Source organism: Otolemur garnettii, unplaced genomic scaffold (genome assembly GCF_000181295.1).
Source record: "Otolemur garnettii isolate 467f Iridium unplaced genomic scaffold, OtoGar3 scaffold00003, whole genome shotgun sequence".
Taxonomy (NCBI): Eukaryota; Metazoa; Chordata; class Mammalia; order Primates; family Galagidae; genus Otolemur; species Otolemur garnettii.
Window position 1 is genome coordinate 28,522,048 of NW_003852398.1, and position 19,694 is coordinate 28,541,741.

A 19,694-nucleotide genomic window follows, 5' to 3' on the forward strand; every position below is an offset into this window, starting at 1 on the left:
ACACGCAGAAAGTGGTGCAAAGAGATCAAACTCTTGTTTTATTACGAAGTACAGCCACCACTCACTGCACCTTTTAACAACCTCCGAGGGCATCGCGTAAAGGAGGCTGGACCACAGACACATTTGGAGTAGTAATGCTTTACTATGATTTTCTTTCACATTTTTTATTATTTTTTCTGATCGCAAATTTAATACATTTATCGAAAAGCCATAGAAAATGTAGGAAAATGGCTAAGCTCTTTCATATGTAACGATCTAGATTTCAATCAAATTTAACTATTCTCCTACGGTGCCTATCCACTCTCAGCCCATTTTTTAAAAAACCTGAGTCCAGCGTTGGAGCAACCAAACGCATCTCAGGGGGCCGCACCACAAACGCGCTCCCCTCCGGCCCCTGCGCCTGGCTTGGCCCATCTCCCCTCCCCCTTAGCCTGGTCGCTTACCATTGGCCATTGCCATGACAACCAGCAGCTGCCGGGCCGGCAGCCTCTACCGCAGCAGGGGTGGGGCCGTGGGGGTGGGGGAAGGAGAGGAGGAGCCAGAGGAGGTGTCTGCTGCAAGTTCCTGGCTGCTTCCGAGCTCACCCCATCCTCCGAGAGGGAGGAGGCCCAAGTGGTGATGCTGCTGCTGCTGTTGCCTCCGCCGCTGCCGCCTCTGCTGCTGGTACTCTAGTGAGGCTGGAAGGGTGGATCCTATTCGCAGGGTCGCCAACCAGAGAGGGAGGAGGAAAAAAATCCCAGCAGCCGCTGCTGATGTTGGGTTCGGAGGCTGCATCCGACTCGGTCACAAGGAAAATGGATTCAGTTTGCATCTCTCTCTCCTTTCAACAGCTTCTCAGGGTCTCAACAGGGTGAGTGGGGGACAGTGCAGCTACCTTCTCGGTTTAGCATGTTTTTCAACGACTTGTGTTTACATTCGAGGCCTGCACTTGAACAATGACTCCATTCCCTCAGACTAGAAAGAGGAAATGTGGAGACAGGGATGGGGTTGGAGGAGAGGAAGGTTGCCAGGAGGAGAGAAGTGAGGAGGCAACCGCCTATTTTTATTTATTTATTTATTTATTTATGGTGTTCTGATTTTATCTCAAACGAGCTCAGAATGCAGAGTGAGCCACTCAGTGCCTTTCCTCCCAAGCTTAGCAACAGAATCAAGGGGTGGAAAGAGCTAACAACAGAAGGGAATGTTATTGAAAGGAGTCGTTTTATTTGCAGCTCTCACGTATACGGCTGGGCCTTCTTGAAAAACATATCTGGTGTCGCTTGAGCTACTTGGACTCATTAGAATGTGGTTTTGCTTATTATATTCATTGATAAGAAAAGGTGGCCTGAGAATTTAGCATTCTACTTTATATTCTAATGTGCTCTTGAGAAACCATTTGATGGGTCCAGAGTTTCATTTTTAGTACATGGATTTTATGGTGAATGTACACATGTAGTCCGTATGAATATGCATTTCATATATATGATTTTTAACATTTATATTACATTTAGGAAGCATATTAATATGTAGAGTGTGCTGTGCAGTCATTTGCATGGGTTATAAATGTCCTTGCATGCTTGGAAGTAATTGCATATTTCTGAAACTATGCTTCTGGTTGCATTATTAATATTACTCATTGGCTTCATTTGGATTAATGTGAGATTCATTCTTGTTATTGTCTCTTAGTTTCATTGTGACCTATTAGGACAGATGCCTGTCATTTGATCTGTGTCATAGAACTCAGTGCGAATTCAGAGCCTGCCTTTTCTCTTTATTTGTAACTGGGTTTGTGGGGAATGATCACTGAGGGCCCTGAATTTACAACGATGAGAAAGGGAGGTGGCTGGTGGTATTATTTGGTGTCCAACATCTTGCCAAATGAATGTTGAAACAAATCAGTTTTCTTGAAATCCCACCCCAGCCTTTTCATGTTTGTGCCTTGTTGTCCCGGGAAGCACGGCTGAGCTGGAAGGTGAAATGAATTCATTATATTTAGTAGTGCTGGTATCTGCTGTTCATTCCTTTAGTGTCCAGGCACCATTTTACAGTTCTGTCAAATGTTGTATGTTGGGTCTGCTTCTAAGTGATTAAGTACGAAAGGGTGATTGTTTTGAAAATTTAGGTGTTTCCAAGTACCTTAGCCTAGCCATTTCCAAATTAGTCTGCTTATACAATGAAATGAAAAAAGAGGGTGAGCAAAGCTTAGCAGGAGAATGTGTGGCTTACAGCTGAAATGGGGGGCTATTGTAGTTTACAAATGCTTACTGGGAGCTGCTTGACCTTTTATTATATCAAGGCTTTAAGGCAGCTCAGGAGACTAAAGACGCTTGAGATGAGTAGGGCGCACAGTTCCATTACCACCCAGGGTAATGGATTTTATTGAATAAAAGCCAGAAAAATCCTTGCAGGTAAAAGTGTTTTAAAAACATTGCATTCACCATATGGACTGTTTCTGTCTGTCAATCTTTTCTCTAACAATATCCTCGTCAATGCAAATATTTTTTATGATGTAAATACTGCGGGTCTTTAATTTTTTTTTGGCCTTAACCTTGCATTTTCTATTACATACTCCCCCTTCATTTACAATTTTTACAGGTATTTGGATCAGGTTTGTAGTTAATTTGTCTGAGAATAATTGCTTAGTTGGTTTATACATCAGAAGGCTCTGTAGTGACTTAATGTGCTCACAGCATGGCAGGCAAGATATAGATTCATAACTCTGTAAACTCATGTTATCGTGGGCTTAAAAATTATAATAGCTTCATAAAGTAGGGCAAGGAAAAAGTCCTGAGTTTGTGTATCATGTTAAAATATTGTAACACACTGAGTCATCTTTTAATTGATAACTCTCCACTTCCAAATATTAAACTTTTAGATATATCTACAGTAAACTTTAAAAAGTTAAGATATGTAGTATTTACTTTGTTTCAGGCAATGAAACAGGTATCTTGGAACTTCATTTTTTATTTTCTGTTGTTGTTTTCATTTGATTGCGATTTTATAGGCAAAGTTGGCACAGTTTAAACAAAGCCAACCTCCGTAGGCCATGGGCTTCGAACTTCCTGTACGCAGTCTGTCTCAGCTAGATGGCCAGATGTGAGGAAGTACAGTTCTCATTTTTGGCCCTACAACTTAAGATGACTATATAGCTTTTGCTAAGTGGCCACCAAAAAAAAGGGAAATATGTTTAAAGGACTCTTAAGTTGAACTCTGTAAGGAAAAATAGGAAAAACTGGAATTTCTTCATTTGGAGAAAACTGAGAGATGACAATCTTTTGTTTCAGATAAGCTGAGAGTTTTACATAGGGCATTACTTATTACTATTTCTGAAACTTTAAAATATGATCAATGGGCTTAAACTTCATTAGGAAGAATTAAGATTAGAAATACAAAAATATAGACGTTCCTCAGAGCAGGCTCAGTAGTCAACTGGAGCATCAGACAAAGCAGTAAATACACTCTTGTCTCCTCAACCCCCTGCCCCCCCCCCAAGTATGACCTAAACATGCATTTGTCTGGAATGGACTAGATGTCTTCTCTGAAGAAACTTCTCTGGCATTTTCTAGCACCCATCATTTTTTTAAGAGTGTGTGTCAGTTTTTTAGGATAAGCCTATAATAGTAAGTCTCTAATTTGTAATGGGCTTCTACATTATAGAAGATACTTAAAAATACCTTGATTGGATTTATAAATATCTTCTATAGTGTAGAATATTTAAAATGTCTACTATTTTTAAAGAAACCCATCAGTCACCTTCCTGTAGAAATTTATATGCAATCCTGCCAGAATTCTGGGGACTAAACATTGACCAATTCATAAGAGCTCTTCTTTCTCTGTAACTTTATGGAGTGTGAGTCAAATAACTGTTTTAAAATTATTCCCTGTAGTATAGTTAATTTTGACAAAAGTAATGTGTCATTTAGTGGAATCTAGATACAAAATAATTCAAGAGCCATCAGGATGATGTCAGAAAAAATAAATAACAGGAAAGACATATATGTTAGTGTTTAAATCGGCTATTTAACAAACTAATTTTATTGGTTACCTTTTACTCAAGGGCTATCTTGAAAATGCCCTTCTTGTTAGAATATTAAAGTTAAATGTTTTGACTAGTAAGTAAGCCTTTAGTAAAACTTGTTTCAATTAAAATATACATTGTTTAAATTCTTGCTTTATGATAAGATGTTTCTTTCTTCTTCAGGTGACCTCAGAACATATTTTGATTTTGAGGTACTTGCCGTAAGTCTCCTTCAGGATGACTTAGGCAGGTTTTAGAGAATAAAACTGTTTTTTGCATTTCCCATCAGTTCATAAAATGTTAATGTTTTGTTCCTCCTGATTGAAGTCTAAAAGAAAAGCAAGTTTATCATGGTAGTGTGAACATAAATAACTCAATGATTGGCTATTTCTGAAATAACTAAGGTAGGTTTATACTTGGTGTTATTCTGAAAGGTCAGTTACAATTCTCTCTGTTTACTTCTCCCACTATTATTCTATCAAGAGAAAATGTGCTTTCATACAGGATGAATTAATCAGTTTACTAATAATTATTTATGGATCTCTTATAGACTGCAATAATTTGCACAGGACAGCACCAGAGAATTTCTTTGGAGGATATAAAATATACACACATGAAATAGTTAACGGTGAAAACAATGTAGCTGTAATTAATACCATGTTACGCCTTACCTTAATACAATCTTTTATATTATGGTTCTCAAAGACATTTTCCATTCTAAATTTCTTCATTTTATATTATTAGCAATTTTATCATATCAGTAAATATGTTATTATCATAATTATTTTAAATAAATGGAACAGATTCAGAGAGGTTAGGCTTGTCTGGATTTGTGTTTGGTAAATGGTCTAATGGGCCGGATACCAAGTCTTGTGAGCCTAAATCTCCCATATTAGGAAAGGTAAGAAATTACCTTGCTGATTTGAGTTTTAGAATATCAAATATAGTAAGTCTGCATTGTGTGGCTAACTCATATTTATTTGGATTTTTTTTTACTATTTCAGATTTACTTTTGGCCATATTGAGTTACTAAATAGACTGTCTGCTTAGGCCATCAGCTAGAAATAAAGAAGGCTCACATAAAAAAAAAATAGGAGAAAATCTGCACTTCTTGATATTTCAGAAAAGCATAGAAACATTCGTTTGGGTGAAAGTCATAACTTTGTTGGACAAATGGGCACTTCATGATGAAGTATTGTTTTGTTTTTAGTGATGTAGAAATTTTCTGTACTTAGGACTAAATTAAGATTTCTCTAGGTCTATAGCTTGAAAAAAGTTATGCCATCTCTTACCCATATGCCTGAAGAGTCTTGCTACCTATACTTTCTTAAAAATAAAAATATTAAGTCACAAAGTAAGCGTACATCAGTTCAACATCTTTCTAATATTTTCTCTGAACAAATGCTTCCACACTTCTCTGAAATCACAAAAATCAAACAATTGTATTCCAAATATTCTAATGTTTTGGTGTCTTCCTGTCTTTATGGATGACCTAAGCACACACTTTGTTTATTTGGTGATTCAGCCCTGGCCAAATAGCAAATCACACCATCTGAACTAGCATTCCATAGGAAAAAATGTCCTTTATAATTAATTAGCTCGCAATAAAAGTGAGATCTATCACACTGATGACATTCTGTTTTAAATCACTATGTTCTCTACTACAATTACATTTTGTCTCTTAAGGATTTTTTTCACATTTAAAAAATACATCCTCATAGCGGAGAAATTAAAGATAATATAGAGATATTTAAAAGGAAGATGAAAACCACCCACAAGTTTACCATCAGGAAATCATTACTGTCAATATTTTGGAATATTTCCTGTTAGACTTTTTTCTGCATATAGAAATGCATGCAGACATGTGAGGTCTTAAGTGGACTATACTCTACGCATTACTTTGTATTTTTTTTTACTTTATGTATGGTGACCATCTTTCCAAATCAATAACTATGCCTTCACTGAATTTTTAATCTCTGTGTACATTTTTCTTGATGATTCCAGCTTTTTTTTCTTACTTAGAAGTCGTTACAATTTTCTGTTAAGTATTTCTCTGATACAGGTAAATCCTGCTTGATTTACAGCCATTATGAGTCAGATGAGTCAGGTAATACTTTTCAGAAAATATGAACTCAGCTACCTTAACCTTTACCACTGCATTTCACAATGGATATTAAATCAACATTGGTCATCTACTCTCTGCTGATAATGAATGAGCTATGAACCCAAATTGGTGAATCCATGTTTGAATTACTGGGAATTTCACCAGGTGCATGCATCAGCAGCAGTTAAAAACCAAAAACAAAAACAGAGATGTTTCTTGCTATTTTTTCCCCAGTATGGTAGTGGTACATCCTATAGTTTTAACCTCTGTGACTAACTCAAATTCTTCATGGAAAAATATTTTGATAACCTACATTAGCTGTCACGTGACTTCTCAGAATAAACCAAGATGCCTTTTTTTTTTAGTTTGTTTTCACTATTTTCATTAAATATGTATATATAGCATAGTAGTTTTCAAATGAAAGCCCAGTCACTGGATTCTTCCCCCCCTTTAAAATACGAATAGTTGAATAATTGGATTCTTTCTATATTTTAAGTCCGAACTTTATAACTCCTTGGAGAGGATTCAGAGGTATATCTCCCCTGTTACTCTCTGCACCCTATGTAGAAAATACTTCAGAACACTTACTCAAAAGTTGTAATTATAGAGCTATTTATTTGCTTTCTTAATTTTTTTCCTATACCCTTTAATAGCATGTGAGCTCTATGAGGGCAGACAGATGGGTTGGCACAACATATGTGCTCAATAAAGACTGGTTGACTGACTGACTGACTGAATGAATGAATGAAGGTCCCCTGAAAGGCCTCTGACCTGAAGTTGTAGAAGAGATTCCGGTCATTCCATAGATGTAATTCTTATACTTTTTTTCTTTTTTTTAGAGACAGAGTCTCACTTAATTGCCCTTGGTAGAGTGCCATGGCTCACAGCAACCTCTAACTCCTGGGCTTAGGCGATTCTCCTTCCTCAGCCTCCTGAGTAACTGGGACTAGAGGCACTTGCCACAATGCTTGACTCTTTTTTTGTTGTAGTTTGGCTAGGGCCAGGTTTGAACCCGCCACCCTCAGTCTATGGGGCCAGCGCTCTACTCACTGAACCACAGGCACCACCCAATTTGGGTGTAGAAACAAAATGGTTTGCTTTCATGTGTCTGATTGTATCAAGCTGTAGTTAAGATTTCGATAGAGGAAAACCAAATTGTTAAAGGTAACAAATCATAACAGTTAACAATCCATCATTAAAGACTGTTTACTATAAACTATAACATAAGTTTATGAATGCTTGTGTGGCTCTTTTCATTCCTTTTGAAACTGAATTCCAAGCCAGAAATGGTAACATCTTTGCATAAAGGAGATACCTTTAAATTCACTGCAATGTACTAAAATAAGTTAGTAAGTCCAGGTTAATACCTTTGTGCCACTGTGAAATACATTCTTCTTAGTAAAGTATCACAAGAATGGAAAAGCAAGTATCCAGTGTACTCAATACTAACTAATACATGCTCACACAAGAGAAAATCTCAATTCAATTCAAGTTGGGGGAAAGGAGGAGAAGGAAGGGAGCAGAAGGAAGGAGGAAGGGGACTGGTGTGCTCCCACCTAATGGGCACAATGTAAGGGTATAGGGCACACTTCTGGGTGCGAGACACAACTACAACAGGGACTTTTCCTAACAAATGCAAACACTGTAACTTAATTGTATCCTTATATTAATCTGAAATTAAAAAATAAGCTAGTAAGTTAATTATTATTTGCATCAAATTGCATGATAAACATACTCACAGCTATTTTGCTATTCCAGAAACCCACTCTACCAAATTCACTAATCAGAAACAAATCATTCTTTCATACCAATATCCAAAATTAAGTCAAAACAGAAATGTGTGTTACTGCAAAGATAAATTAAGACAGCATCCTGCTTCCATGAAAGTTTGAAATCAAGCACAAAAAGAGTGACTTGTGAGAGAGGAATATACTTGGCAGACACAGAGGCACACCTTCAAACATCTTCATAGGAATGGAGATAGCCATCATCTCTACCGGTGTTCAACCTGCCGAAACTTAAATATGGGGAAAAGGTCTTTGTTGTCTTTTCTTTGTTCAGAATAGAAATCAGACCGTGGCCTTGACTCTAATTCTTGACACTCTGGAGTGCAACGCAGTTAAAATATAAGTGAAAAACCAAAACTGATGAAGTTTTGCCAACAATATCTTGTCAGAAAACAACTCATTTGTATTATTTTCAAGAAGGAGATTTTGCTAAGATTATGACCCAAAAAAAGCCTGGAAGCTTGTGCTTAAGAAAAGAGGGTGATATTTTCATCATTCCTTCTGTTCTAAACTGGAAATGTTCCCCAGGAAAATGCTTCCCAGTATAACCACAGTAAAAATGTAAACCAGGCAAATGTTTCTCACTCACATTTCTTATCTGGCCCTTCCATGTGCAGCATTTCATAGAGAGAGGTAACTTCTAAAACTAAGCTGAACTCTTATTCTGTACTCATCACTGACTGTATTTAAGGCCCTTAATCTACTCACAGTCAAGCATATGTAACCTGAGCATCATTTCCAAAACAAAATTGTTACATTTTTAGAATGCAAGAATACTGGTGAAGACAATTACAAAGAATATTTTAAATAACTATTATTTCAGTAAAATCTAAGCTATTCTGTCATATTAATAAATTATTAAACAAAGAACAATCAAAAATTTATTATTTCTATAATGATAAACAATTTAGATAATTTATATTTAAAAAATTCATGCTGGGAATTCAAAAGATGCTGATTCTGCTGATTGACCCTGACAACATAGAGAGGATGCTTTGGGTGTTTCAAAGATGTTATAGACCTTAAATTTGCTTTCTTATGAATTTCCAAGGTAGCTCAGATTATGAAAATCAATACTCTGGAATTATAGAGATTTCTTCATAATCTGTTCAGCTCTAGTCACCTACCCAAAGGAAGGAACTATTCCAACTTTACTGGCTCAGTCTTTGTCTCCTGCGTCTCTTACGGAGTAACAAGTGTTAGTTAATTAACCATCAAATGAATTTTGTATTTTAGAGACTATACAATTTTGTTACTGTCTTGCCGAAAACTTTTGAATTTTGACCTCCTGTTATTTTTTAAAACACTTCCGTTAGTTTAGATACTAACTCCTATAAATTTAGAATTTGTAGTTTTTGAGCCAGACGCCTAAAACATTAGTAATCATTAAAACAAAGTCTCAGCTTTAAAAAAATTAAGTAACAAAAAATGCCTTCTCCCAATTAATTTTACGTAGAAAGGATATTTTACCTATCTTGCTCTTTTCTTAGGTCGATTGTCCACATTTTTGATCCACAGGGTGCAATGCTACACTCTGAAACAAGAGAAAGGAAAACAGCAGCCTGTAACGAGGGAAATTGATTCTTGCATCACTGTGTGACCTTCAAGATTTTATCCTCTCTGAGTTTAAAAGAGCTCAGTGTCCAAATAAAAGTAAGCTTAAACACGCTAGATTTGTGTTAATACTCTTATCTGGGCAACAAAGCCCAGATAACCAGCCAACGGTATATGATTTTATATTTTTGTGGTATATGATTTTATATTTTTATCCTTTTTCTCTATCTATGGCTTTTGAAGCGTAAGTGATCTAACCAAGGCCCCTAGAAGATAGTAAAGAGACAAGATTAGTATTTCTAGTCAGCCACTGGCCATTTCCTTGCTGAACTTTCATTAACATTTGCATAGTTTGAAAATATTAACTGTCTAAATTTATTTTGTCTAATCCCCTTGCTATGAAGCATTGATCTTTGGTTGTGTAGTCAACTGTAATCTAAGCAGAATCGATCAGTTCTCAGTTCACATAGTGCCATCACCACCATGTTCTTGATGTGCTCAAATGCTGCTTGGCTAATGAAAGGATCTTTGTGACATAGACTATCTGATGAAATCCCAGGGAAGCATTTGGTTCGGGACACAGACTTTTGGCAAAGAAGCACTCTCCTCTGGGTCAGTCTGAAAATGTGTTCAGACTTGCTGCTGACTCTTCTTCACTCTTCAGAAGAATGGGGAGATCCATAGTTTAGAATTTTCTTTCTTTCTTTTTAAATTTTGAAATATTACAGGGGTACAAAGGTCTGGGGTTACATGCATTGTTTTTGTACAGTTTGAGTCAACGTTATATGCCTGCCTCTCACCCAGATAGTGTGCATTTTATCTTCAATGCGTGAATGTTTTTAATTCAAATAGAATAAGTTATTCCAATTAATGGGATAGCTCTGCCCTTCCCTTCTTAATAACAGGGAAAATATAATATGTTCTAAATGTAACAAGTATGAAAAGAATAAAACCAAAGAGCTACCTTTCTTTTTCTAAGTTATCCGGAAAAAGAGAAAAACAGCTAAATTCCTTGAGTACCTATTGTGTATCCATAATACTGAGTGCTTTTATCCACATCTATTTTTACAGTCTTACCCTAGCCTGGTGAAATACGCATTTTTCTTCTCATTTCACAAGAGAAAAGTGAAGCTTCAGTAGGTTAAATGTCTCACCCAGAGCCACTCATTTTAGAGTTCAGATTGAAGTAAGATCCAGCTCAAGGAAATGTTTGTAAATGCATAAAATGTTAATAACAAGCAATTATGCTCCCAGCACAGTATTTTTTAAAACACACTGTTATCCAAAATTTGATCATTTTTGACAGTTCAAGAGATATCAGAACATCTGCCTCTTCTCAGAAAACAAGTAAGACTGGCACCATCGGGCCAACCTATCCTCACAGCAGACACAGCTGGAGTTGAACAATGAGTGTTCGGCTGGGCACCTGAGCTTTCCTAAGTGTGCTGCAACAAATCCCCATCTCATTCCCATGGATGTCTATTGTTCTTTGGGTAAACATTCAGGTTTTGGTAAGATTGACGCTGAAAATGAACATACAGAGTAACCCTGCAGACAAGCATTTGACAAAAATGGATTATCTGTTTGAAATGTAATGCTGTACATCTGGTTTGTGGGCAAACACAATGATGTTTCAACAACATAACTTACATCTCATCATTTATTCTTTCACAATTGATACGTGTATAATACTTTATTTCACAAGTTAAGAAAAACCTTTTCACATATTACTTAAACCTTCACAAGAAACACAGAGGGTGCCAAAAGTTAGACACATTTTAAGAAAGGAAAAACAGGATTAAAATTGTAATGCTCAACATATACCTGTGCCAATAACAAAAGATGAATACATATTCTCATATCACCTCTATCCCATGTACAGTATATACATGTAACTTAAGTCTTTTAGCTATTCTTACCAGATCCTTCCTTTTATATAAAATCAGTGCCTACCAATCTATGGGTGCAAACAACTAAATAAGCCAAGAGGTTTTAAAATATTTTTTTGGTCAGGTAAGGAAAGGAATATGAAGAGATAATTTTTGCAGGTGTATTGTTATCATACCACAAAAGCTTCATTGAAGATCCTCAAACTAGAAAGCTTTCATAGACTTCTGTGTACCAGCCCTCAACCCTGTCCAAAAGGAACTTATGTTTCTAAAGGGGGAAAAGGCCAAATATAAATATTAACGCTTGTAACCATCACAGGGGATGCATAAACAGCAAGACAGTTCCCTACAGAAATCTGTTGTTTTTGTGAACTGACTACTTGTGTTTGCTCGCTAATGGGCCTAAGCTATTATTGTGCACATTTATAAGGAGAGCTGTGAATCAGTATCTAATTCAATTCCTTTCCAATCCTTTCTTCTCTTAAGATCTTGTATATCTTTCATTTAATGAATCAAATCTGTAATGTTTATATCAGTAATTAGAAATGGAATTGTACAACAGCTTACCTTTTGAACTAAATCCAGGTTAAAAAATGTCTAACGGTTTCCTTGAAAATATAGTTTTGTTGTGTTGGTTTGTACTTGTTTTACTACCCTAACCAGGTACTGAGCATTGCACTAAAGTTACATACCTTGTACCAACACACCTCGAAAAAGGTAAAACTATCTTTGTTTCATACATAACTAAACCAAGTTTTGTTGTGGTTCTTCCACTTAACATTTACTCAAAATCATCCAACGATTTGATGGAACTAAATTCTGGCCTTCACTTTAGGTCCACAGGCACACTTAACTAATAATCTAAACTACTTTCTCCTGTTTTAGTGAAAACTTGCCTGTGCTATAGAAAATTAAAGTAAATTTACTGGAACATGGATTATTACAGTAGAGGACAAACATCTGTACAAATTCTTCAACACTCTAAGCTTTTGCCATTTAGGAGGTAAGGCATAGTGGGCCTCATCATGAAGGACCTGCTTATACTTTTGCTACCCTCTCTCTAGTTTAGATAAAATGAAACCTTTCTAGTCTTGGTCCTGATGACAGTATGATGGTGATGATCATCATGGCAATGATGATGCTGACAACTCACACTTTGAAGATGAGGTTCAGAATGGTACAGCTCCTGCAAGGAATCCAAGAATGGCATCTCCTTGAGGTGTATGGTGGAAGACTAATGAGTTAGCACCTGCTGTGTGCCAGATGAAATTCTGAGCAGTTGACGAGCTTAGTATTTTTGAGATAGGGACACTTGTACCCTGCTTTTTACCTCCTTCATGGAGAAAACCAAGAGAAATGGTGAACACGCCCAACTTCAACCAGCTAATAAATGGTTTACAGAAAGGCTCCTCAGTGCTGTCTTTACACTAGATATGAGGAATAAAGATCAGGACCCCAGTCTCAAAATGCTTATAGAGTGTTAGGGAGACAGATTTATAAACAAAAATAGTAATAAAACTAGTTTAAAATAAAAATAGTTAATAATTACAAATATTGTGATAGTACGGCTTTCCCATTCAGCCACTAAAGGCCTCATGGCCTCAGACAAAATGTTAATGTTATACCTTAACATTTGCCACCAAGATGCAGAGTCTTACTTAATGTAAAACATACTTGTTCTTTCCTGAAGAAGTAAAAGCAGGTTGTGAATTATTTTAGTGCCTGTTTTTGTTGCTTGTTTTTATACATTGTAATGATGCACATTAGACAGTGTATTTTCATACTGTCTGACCAGACACATCTCGGTGAATGTTAAGATAACTCACAAGCCTTATTTCTTACGCGAATTACGAACCGAAAATTCCCTCTCTTTTTTTTTTAAATGCTAACACCTGGCAAACCAGAGATATATTTGAACATGTTGAATTAAAATAGGACTGTAAAATATTCTTCAAGCAGAATGGAATTGGGTGTTCTTTAGATTTGTGATTTTGATTTTAATACAAAGAAGAATTAAGTTTAAAAATAATTCAAACACCTACGATGGGTTCTTCTGAGCTAGGTGTATGTGTGGGGGAGTAAAATAGTGAGTGGTGAACCTACAAAGATGAATAAGCCTCAATCCTAAAAGCAGAGTAAATAGTAAGCACTCAGGCACTGAAATTATGCCAAGAGACCCATGGGCCTTTATCACAACATAAGAACATTTGCAAATTGGGCATCTACCATATGAAAATCATTACGAGAAAATTTGGTTAGGGACATCAATCAGGGCACATGAATAAAGAAAAACAGCAAATTCATAAAGACTGAATTCACAGACCTGAAAGTGTGTGCAGGGTGTGGTAACCTGCCTTGCCTTAAAGTTAAAAATGAATGTTACAGTTGCCTGGAATCAAGCCACAAAGGGCCATTATCCAGGAAAGAATTAAGAACATGGATTTTTAAAATAAAACAAAACAAAATCACATGAACACATCCCTTGGCAGCATGGATGGTTCGCTGTGCTGTATATTTCAGCATGCCGGAAGCTTTATCACCTCAGATACATTAGAAAACAAAGCATAAGACTGAAGTTAGAAATGACTGCTAAATCCTGAGAAGAAAATTTTGAATAGATTTCTAAAGTTCTTTTCTCATTTGAACCCTTTCTTGCCTGTGAATGTAATGAGGGCATGTGCATAGTACGTGTGTAAAAATGTGATAGATACACTGGTTCCAGTCTCAGTCAAGGAACTCTTTCATGATTTTTTTTTTCTGTATTTAGTATGTAAAAAGTAACCCAGAAAGTGAGAAAGAATATAAACCTGGAGGGCAAAAGGTCACTGAGTATTTGATGAGAGTATTGATCCGATTCACTTGGTGTTTTTCCTTCTTCGAGTTATGAATATTCGTACTCCAACCTCAGTATTAAATAATCTATAAACTCTGTGTGTGTGTAGCTAAATACCACTGAGGCAGAAACCTGGGACAATCATCACAAATTCCTTAAACTTTTTATTTCCCCTTAAGTAAAAAAAATGTCTTGGGCTAGTTTATCTGCTGGAAAGGCTCTTTCAGCTGTAAGCCTATCTGCTTATGACTCTGGCACATTTTCTGCCAGTCCTTCGCCATAATAAATGCTTCCGAAGGTAATCGAGCAATATCGGCTTCTTGTCATTTTTCTTTCACTGGGTATTTTGTGTGCGTGCACAGTGTTGCCATTTGAGTTAGTGAACAGGTCTTTAGGTCCAAGCTATCCTTGAGGAAGTGTTCGTGATGTGATGTGGGGCGGGAGAGTCAGGCTGTCCTGTATGCATAGAGTCTCATTTTACCTCCTGCTTCCTCACCCTCTAGCGCTGAAGTTCAAGACAAAAGGGATGATTGATTGACAGGGATATTAGTGAGAGGTTTCCTAAGTTATTTAAGGGGTTATATTAGATTATATTTCAGACCTCTTTCCACCCAACAATATGAATCTGTGGAAAGTGGACCCCCAAGGCAGGAGCGTTGTCTGCCCTGCAAAATATTTTCTCTTGCACGTTCAGAAAGTCACTGTCTAGATTTTCCCTTTCAACTTAGCCATACGTGTGATATTTTCATCAAATTATGACTATAGCTCTCCTTCAAAGAAAAAGATTAACTGGAAAAATAAAAGGTTATCTTTTTCCTTGTCTCCAATTTCTCAGGACATGTACTGCTGTTGGATATGAAGTCAGAAGAATCTCTCTCATAATCAGAGAATTCTTTGACTTGACAAATTTTCTTTTCCCACATCATCATCTTGGTACCAAGTTCACTTACTCTGACTGTGATATTTTTCAGGGTGAATCATGTGGCAGGGCAAAAGCATAAATATGAGAAGTCAGACATTTTAAGTTTAATTTTGTTCAGCTACCAGCTAACTATACGACTTGAGTAGACATCTTGTTATTTCTTAATTCTTTGTTTTTTTTTAATAGTGAAAAGGGAGAGATAAAAGATATCACTTTTTCTTTCTCCTTTCAAAAGGAAAAAAAGCTAAAAATGTCCACAGTAGAGTCTCCTAATTCCTTTCAGTAATGTAGCCATATTTGTAAGCTGATTGAAGGAATTTTTCTGAAATTCAAAGTCTTTTTATCTGTCCTTTCATTTACCTGGGGTTGTGATGAAAACTATTTATGAACCTGACCTACTGTCCTATTGCCTACAGTCTCCTCGAGGGAAGTGAGGTGGGAAGAGAAAAGGAGAAAAGAAGGAGAAAAATGCAGCCCTAAGTAATAGATCAGAACAACCCCAGATGGGTGACGGAACTGCAGATGGCTCAAGAATGATTATTAAGTTAGTGTTTCAGTTTCTAATATCTGACCACAAGGTGTAAAACTGCATAAAATTGCATTAATTGGTTGATATATAATAAAGACATAATGAGGGAGCCTCAAAGGAAGTGGGTGTTAGAACTGTGTTAATGGAAAATAACTCAAACTCTGTAAATAACTTGAAGAGGTTTATTCTGAGCTGAGTTTGAGGACCATGGTTTAGAACCATGCCCAAGAAGCATTGAGCAAGTAGCCCACCATAGCTGGTTACAGACTGGTTCTATACATTTCAAGGAGAAAAGAATTACATGTGAAGTTGTAAACCAACACATGAAAGGTGTATATTGGTTTGGCCTGAAAAGGTGGGATGTCTGAAAGTGGGGGGCTTATGGGTTATAGCTGGATTTACAGATTCTTTGATTTGTAACTGTTTAAAGAAATGAAGCTTTGTTTAAGGGCTTAGAATGTTTTAGATTAAAATAAAGAAGTCTTCTAATCAGAGGCAAGCCATTGGACACATACGATGTGATGGATTAAGTACATTAAGGACCTGCAAGTGTGGTTCAAGCTTTTTCTTGCATGAGTGAGGCGTGAGGGAACTGCAGATGACTCAAAAATGCTTAATGTCTGGGCCTGCTAATGAATTACAAAGACGTCTAGAAGAGAGGGGGGCATGGCAAACTCTGTCTGATCACCCTGCTCATAGCCCCCGATTCAGCTTGAGGATATTTCTGGAGTTCCCTTGGCCAAGAAGGTCCCCATTCAAGCAGCCTGGGGGTGTCTTAAGATTTTATTTTAGTTCACAAATGTTTTCAAGACTATTATAAATAAAAAATTGCAGTGATTACAAAGATGTTTAGAATAAATTCAGTGAAAATGTACTCTTGAAAACACTATATATATATTTTAAAATGTGTTTGTGTGTGCATAGGAAAAAAGACCTGAAAGAAATATTAAAAGTGTTTCAGTGGTAGAATTACAGGTAAATTTAATTTTTAAATTTTTTTATTTTTACTTGCCTGGGTTGCCCAAGTTTTTTCCAATGAACATATATTACTTGATTAATAAGAAAAGATACAAACTGGCTTGGCACCCATTATGGCACCAGCCACATACCCTGAACCCAGCCTGGGCCAGCTAAGCAACAATGACAACTGCAATAGAAAAATAGCCGAGCATTGTGGTGGGCGCCTGTAGTTCCAGCTACTTGGGAGGCTGAGTCAAGAAAATCGCTTAAGTCTAAGAGTTGGAGGTTACTGTGAGCTGTGACGTTACAGCACTCTATTGAGGGCAACAGAGTGTGACTCTGTCTCAAAAAAAAAAAAAAGAAAGAAAAGAAAAGAAAAAAAAAAGATAGAAACCAGTAAGAATTTTTAAAGTTGCCTTTATGTGAACATTTTAGAAAGTTCTGATGGATAGGGGGTTGGAAAAGGTAGCCAGCCTCATCTCCTTCCACAATTGAAGTGAATGTTTCTTTGTTCCCTTGGTCTTTTTTATTGTAATGTGAATTAAACTAATCATTAGCTGTAGCTATGTGCAGGAAGTGAAAATCCTAGGATTTAGAAGAGTCAAATGAGGATGAGCAGCACTGTCCTGCCAGCATCACAGACTGAAGGGAAAGCCATAAGACCATGTCAGACAAGCCAAAATGATCACATCAGCACCATCAGTAGAAAAACATCAGAGCTTGCTTCATGTTTTATCTACTAATAGTTATGCAAAGTAATATCGGGGTCATTTCTGTTTGGAAAACAATACCAATTGGTTTATATTCAAAATCTTTTTCTTAATTTTCAGTAGATCGTTATTGTCATCAATTACCGTTTATTCCATACACTCTCATACTGTCATCCTTAGTCATTCTTGCTATTTTTTTGATGCATCTATTGTGTGCATGAATTGCTCTTTCCATAAACTATGGATCAGTTGAAGAATTTCATGCCTCTGTTTTGCGGACCTTAATTCAATATCCCTACCATTCTCTGTGTCTTTGTTTCAGCATCCCACCTCCACCCTGCCCCCTTTCGCTATCCTCTTTCTGCCCTTTGCTTCTCTTACCGGTATCTATGCCCAACAACTGGTCTCATCTTTCCCTGGCAGAGTGGTCCAGCGCACTCAAACCTCCCTTGTTTGAATTCCTGTCATGCTGTGATCACTGCTGAACTGTTCGGTGCATAATTGTTCTCCTTGTTTCAAATGTTCTCTTTTGAACATCTAGATTCCACTTGATTGAAAGGCCTCTGAAGAATTTATAGCCCTCCGCCTGCTCCCCAAAGTGGTAGGAAACCTTTTTGAAGAGTGAATTCTGCGTGCTGTGTACTCTGCGGGTGTTTTGCATATTATCCCATTTCAGTCTGGCAAGTGTTCTATTAAGATGGTATTAATATCTTCATTTGTCATAGAGGAGACTGAAACTCAGAGAGATCATATACATTCCTGAGGCCAAACAGCCGGTTATGTCAGAGCGATCTCTTGGTTTCTAACTGTTTTCCTTTCCACCGTGGTGTCTGGCTAGTTGATACTAGGTGACTTTAATGTAGTAGCTCATTTACAATTTTATTTTCTTTTCTACCTTTCCCTTGCTTTGACATAGTCAAGGTAAAATTTATTGGTAGAAAATATTAAATATAACCAACTCTTAATTATTTGCTCTTACATGGCCTTTCCTGTTTATGCCAAATTTTAATTGCCCCCTTGGTATCTTCTCCATGATGTTTTTTCTACTCACGAAAACTACATTAAACCTCAGAGGGTCCAATTCGTTAAATGACTTCTTTATGCCAGGAACTATGGGTAACCTCTCTCCATTTTCTGCGTGAAGGAACCTGCCTTCTCTGTATTTCAATTTGAGATTTCTCCCCACCTCAAAATTAAAATATTTGCCCAATTGTGGAGGCACTAGGCTCCAGAGGTTAAATGCAGGAAGAGGATGGTTGCATACTTAATTCCCTGCAGTGTCTTTAGGGTATGCAGAAGCCTGGTAACCTGACGCCAGCAGGAGACAGCAGAACAGAATATTTAAGGAGAGAGTGCTGAGTAGGGAAATGCTCTCCTTCAACTGTGCTAGGTTAGCCAGAAGAAAGAGAAGACGCTTTATAGCTGCCCCCAAGTTAACCAGCACATTCCCTGTCTTCTGCCCTCTGTGTGTTTCTGTTTACCCATGAGATGAACTGAGTTGTATCTTTCCATTAATATCGTGTGAAGAACTGAAAAGGAATAATCTAGAATGCAGGCAACAAAGATGCTGAAGGTTATTCTAACTCTTTGCCTCCCCTGCAAAGTTCTCCTTTGATCCTCCACATTTGTATGGAATTCTAGAGTGAACAGACTGGCTGCCAGCAGTCTGATGTTTGGTACTGGGGCAGTCAAGAGGTGATGGTTTCAGCTAAGATTCAGTTCCAGGTTAGACAATTTTACACAATCATGTTGTTCCTTGAAATGGTTGTGTTTTCATTCTCATACTCTATTGGCAGAAGTTTTTCAGAAGAAAAAACTTTCCAAAAGACTTTCATCATTTCATATCAAAACCCTTTGACCTAGCAATGATGCTGCTAGGATTACGTCCTTGGAATATAATTAAGTAAGAATCATTTTGTAACGTATCATCAATATGATTTATACTACACCAAAAATTTGAAACAACCTGTTAAGGACTGAATTATGGTCCCCTTCCCCAAACTGATGCGTTGAAACCCTAACCCCCAGTGTGACTGTATTTGGAGATAGACCCTATAGGGAGCTAATTAAGGTTAAATGAGGTCGTAAAGATGGGGTACTACTCCAGTATGACAGGTGTTCATACAAGAAGAAGGAGCGTACACACACACAGAAAAGGCCATGTGAGGACACAGCAGGAAGCTGGCTGTCTGAAAGCTAAGGAGAAGACCTCAGGAGAAACTAAACCTTGGACTTTGAGCCCCAAGAACTATGAGAAAATAAATTTTTTGTTGCGTAAGATACCCAGTCTATGGTATTTTGTTATGGTAGCCTGAGGAAACTAATACACAACCCAATCTTCCAGAAATAGGAAAAAATTACATGAATTAGACTATGGACTAGCATTACAATATAATGCAATTATTAAAA

At 37.0% G+C, this 19,694-nt stretch overlaps 1 protein-coding gene across 3 annotated transcripts in view; it reads left to right on the forward strand.

Annotated features, from left to right (window-relative positions):
• The first annotated feature begins 536 nt into the window (after positions 1-536).
• Positions 537-19,694, forward strand: part of JAKMIP2 (janus kinase and microtubule interacting protein 2) — a 163,832-nt gene continuing 144,674 nt past the window's right edge. The window contains exon 1 of one of the 3 annotated variants that reach the window (XM_012807398.1): positions 537-850. The gene's annotated coding sequence lies outside the window, so the exon portion shown is untranslated. The remainder of the gene's footprint in view (positions 851-19,694) is intronic. The other 2 variants (XM_003782063.2, XM_012807395.1) reach the window with 2 other exon arrangements.